The 4,631-nt window shown below is 34.7% G+C and overlaps 1 pseudogene; it reads left to right on the top strand.

Annotated features, from left to right (window-relative positions):
• LOC107684527 (chloride channel protein 2-like) overlaps positions 1-4,631 on the top strand; it is a 10,645-nt pseudogene that overhangs the window by 3,118 nt on the left and 2,896 nt on the right.

The following is a 4,631-nucleotide window of genomic DNA, read 5'->3' on the forward strand; positions in this document are numbered from 1 at the left end:
CACACACACACACACTCACACACAGACACACATACAAACCCACACGCGCACACACAGACACTCTACACAAAACGTGTTGGTTTCCCAATCTGTTAAATCCATAACAGTTAATAATCTTAATGAGAGAAACAGGCGACGTTCATTAATCATTCTTAACAACATACACTCGTCTAAAATAGAGAATGGAACTTCAATTCTCTCTCATACACTGACTCTGATTCTCTCTAATTAATCAGTGACTGAAAATGAGGCAATAAAATGCTCCATTAGCAGCGTATGCAGTCATACACTACAATAACATGCCTTATCTAAATACAGTAAATGCACAATTAGCAGTTAAATGAAACATGAAAGCCAAAGTCTTTCTAAAGTAATTGTTCACCCTAAAATGAAAATTAGCTGTAAATTTTCTCTCCCTCAGGCCATCCAAGATTAGGATGAGTTTGTTTCTTCATCAGATTTGGAGAAATGTAGCATTACATCACTTGCTTCTTAAAGGAACTGTTCACCCAAAAATGAAAATTTTCTAAAAATGTATTCACCCTCAGGTCATCCGAGATTAGGATGAGTTTGTGTCTTCATCAGATTTGGAGAAATGCAGCGTTGCATCAGTGTCTCAGCAATGGATGCTCTGCAGTGAATGGGTGCCGTCAGAATGAGAGTCCAAACAGCTGATAAAAACATCACAATAATCCACAAAATCAATTAATATCTTGTGTTTGTGTCAATCGAATCAATCATTAAGACTTTAAAACTTCAAACTGTTGCTTCTGGCTAAAATACAAGTCCATAATCCATAATAACGCTTCCTCCAGTGAAAAAGTGGTCTGGTCTGAATCAGGAGAGAAATCTGCGCAGATCAAGAAAGCCAAAACAGCTCTAAACAAATATGTGGCTGGATTTTGATGTGAGAGACAACAGGAGATTTTTCACTGGAGGAAGTGTTATTATGGACTCGTGTTTTAGTTAAAAACGTCTTAATGCTGGTTTTGTTTCAGCTTTTGTCTTCTCCAGATGTTAACTGATGGACTGGAGTGCTGTGGATTACTTGTGGATTATTGTGATGTTTTTATCAGTTGTTTGGACTCTCATTCTGACGGCACCCATTCACTGCAGAGCATCCATTGCTGAGACACTGATGCAATGCTACATTTCTACAAACCTGATGAAGAAACAAACTCATCCTAATCTTGGATGGCCTGAGGGTGAGCACATTTTCAGCTAATGTTCATTTTTGGCTGTACTATTCTTTTAAATGAAAGTCTAAAGAAGTTTTTGGTTTATATCGAACCATTTCCTGTTTATGACATAATTTCCTCACCATTTATAGCTTACATAAAGGAATTCCTTGATTTCATTTTTTGACAATCGTACCTGGTCAAATCATGGCATCATAGCAGACTTTGATCATGACGATCACTTAGCCGCCTGGAAACATCCGCAGGCTAACGTCTTCATCATTCTCTCCATCTTCGTCATCATGAAGGTAAATAAACACAGACACATAGTTTTGTCCTCAAACTATAGCTAAAGTAACTAAACTCTTCTTTATTCAGAAATCTGTTTGCTTTAAAGACCTCATGTAATGTCTAACTGTTTTTTCTTGAACTTTTCATATAAACAAAATATTTGTGACTTGTTTTTTTTTATGCACCATGCAATTGTGTGTGTATGTGTGTGTGTGTGTGTTTTTTCAGATGATTTGTAGTGCATGAGCATGTAAACACACCTATTACGGAGTCTTGTGGGATTATGTACACAAAGCAGTGTGTGTGAAAAGTGTCTAGTGCGCATAGAGGAGAGTGTGTTTCATATTGGTATGTGTTTGTGTGTTTTCTCTAAAAATTATAATTATTTTTTGGAGCATTTCCACCTTTTTAAGGTGCGTTCACACCAAGGATTATAACTATAATGATAATTAAAACCATAAGTTTTAAAAATCCTAAAAAATCTCTATATAGTGCAGTCCACACCACAACTATAACAATAACGACACAGAAGAAGGATATTGTTGGAATGACATTCAGAGTGATATTTTCCAGCTGATGAACAATAAAAAATGAATGGCCAATCAGAAATCACTCAACTTTAATGAGCTGGAGCATTTAAAGTGCTGATACGCACTTAAAATATATATATATTGCTGCTTGCAGCTATATTCAGAGATGTTTCTTGAGCTGCAAATCAGCATATTAGAAAGATTTCTGAAGATCATGTTATCATGTGATTACATTTTAACATATTCACATAGAACATAGTTATTTTAAATTGTAATAATATTTCACAGTATTGCTGTTTTTACTGTATTTTTGTTCAAATGAATACAGTCTTAACTCAATAACTCAAAAGTTATTCCAAACTTTTGATCTGCGGTTTAAGTCATGATTCTTAGTGTGAACGGACCTTTAAATCAGTAATTTTTAACAGTATCTTTTCATATGATGACTCTAAAATTAAAGGGAACGCATACGTGTGTGTTTCAGGTGCTGCGTTTGGCCGTTTGGTGGGTGAAGGTTTGGCCACGTTGTTTCCCGATGGATTTAACATGGATGGACAGGTATACCATATAGTGCCCGGAGTGTATGCTGTCATAGGTGAGAAACTAGACATGCACATCCGTGCACACATCCATTACGTCTGAATACTGTCCCGAAATTAAGCATTGACTTAGCTTTTAATAAGTAGTAACTCTCTCTTGTGTGTAGGAGCGGCAGCGTTAACGGCAGGAGTCACTCACACGATCTCAACCGGTGTGATCATGATGGAGTTGACGGGTCAGATCAGTTACGGTCTGCCCATCCTGATCTCTGTGATTCTCGCCAACATGGTCTCTCAGAGTCTTCAGCTGTCCATCTACGACACAGTTATCCGCATAAAAAAACTGCCTTACCTGCCTATGCTCAGCTGGGGCCACCGCGAGTGAGTCTCTTCATCCATACATTTCATCTTTTCTTTCTATTTCACATTTCACTCATCCAAAACTTTTCTTAGCAGTTCATTTCAACCTATTTTTAGGGGTTTTGTAAACATTTTGGTTAGCATAGAATGTCATGTTTTTAAAGTGTGCATGGGTCAAAGACGTTAAGATGTCCGCATCAAAATAAATTTACAAAAGTGATTTTATGTCCATAGAAAGCACATTAAATGTAAGTAAAGTGTCTACTTTTAAGGTTTCAAATAAGTTTTTGGAGAATAAAATGTCATATTTTGGTTGAAATAATGTTACATTGTCATTCAGTTTAACACAATATTTAATTAAAAATTCAAACAGCATGCTTATTCTGACGTGTACATATTAAAATATATAAAAGAATAAGGGAGCATATTAAATTTGATTGTGTTTTAAGTGAGTAAAAAATTCTTACTGACAAATGGGCAAAACCTAGGATAGTGGCAAATTTTAAAAATGTAAAATTACAACTAATTAGTATTTGGGGTGAAAGTAATTCGTCTTTTAATATGTCATAAATTGATTTTTGTTGTAAATATGCCTGACAAGATTGTTACACTGAATGACATTTTAGTGGGTCTCTTCTGTAAATCAGGGGAAAATGTATGATATTTATTTTCCAACATTGCAATTAAATTAAACAGAAAATGTTTTAATTTATTTTGGGAAAAACAACAACAATTTAAAACAGTATTACACTTATTGTTTTTATGCTTAAACCCTTTTTCACCTTTGACCCACATAATACTAAAAATAGCTAGTATGCATTAGTATATTTGACTGCAGTTTACCCAGCATTCTCAGGTTTAACTCATTAAAATAAATATTGCAGCATGCACATTACAAGTACTTAACAAAAAGTGTGACAACATTGAAAGGCAGTTAAATTTTATTTGATAATTGAATTTGAGGCAAGACACCCCAGGTGAATAGGGCAAAAAAAAATTTAACAAATAGAAACAAATCACCATACTTCCCCAGTTGATTGTTTACATTAAGAACCACAAACATTTTTGTATTACAAGTTTTATGAAATGTTATGTTTAAATACACAAATGAGGCATTATATAATTAAATATGCACTAATTTGCACTTATTTCCAGGAAATAAATCTGAATTTTGGATTAATCCAGGTTCAAAATTCTTGTTTGATTTTGTTGACATATTAGAGTTAGAGGTTTTTATAGAGGAGATTTTGGATTTCTCTTTTTATCACTCCATAAATCAGAAAATACTGTCAACAGCCAGAAAAACACATTTTCGCCATGTTTTTAGGAATAAAATGCTCTATAAGTGAGTGTGAATGATATATAAACAAACCCTTCAGTAAAAACCTTCAGACTATAGAGAGGAATACAACTCTAAGTTTTGGTGTATGTAAGTGCTGCTGAAGTGGCGAAAAAAACTCACTGCCTTTAAAAATATGCATTTTCTCCACGTTTTTATGAATAAAAAGCTCTATAAATCCATGTAACTGATATATGAACAAACCCCTCTATAAAAACCTTCAGAATATAGAGAGGAATAAAACTCTAAGTTTTGGTGTATGTAAGTACTGCTGAAGTGGAGAAAAATCTCTTTAAACTGAGATATGTATAGTCGTGGCGTAATGGTTAGAGAGTCAGACTCGTAACCCAAAGGTTGTGGGTTCGAGTCTCGTACCGGCAGGGATTGTAGGTGG

Source organism: Sinocyclocheilus anshuiensis, unplaced genomic scaffold (genome assembly GCF_001515605.1).
Source record: "Sinocyclocheilus anshuiensis isolate Anshui unplaced genomic scaffold, SAMN03320099.WGS_v1.1 scaffold2917, whole genome shotgun sequence".
NCBI classification, from domain to species: Eukaryota; Metazoa; Chordata; class Actinopteri; order Cypriniformes; family Cyprinidae; genus Sinocyclocheilus; species Sinocyclocheilus anshuiensis.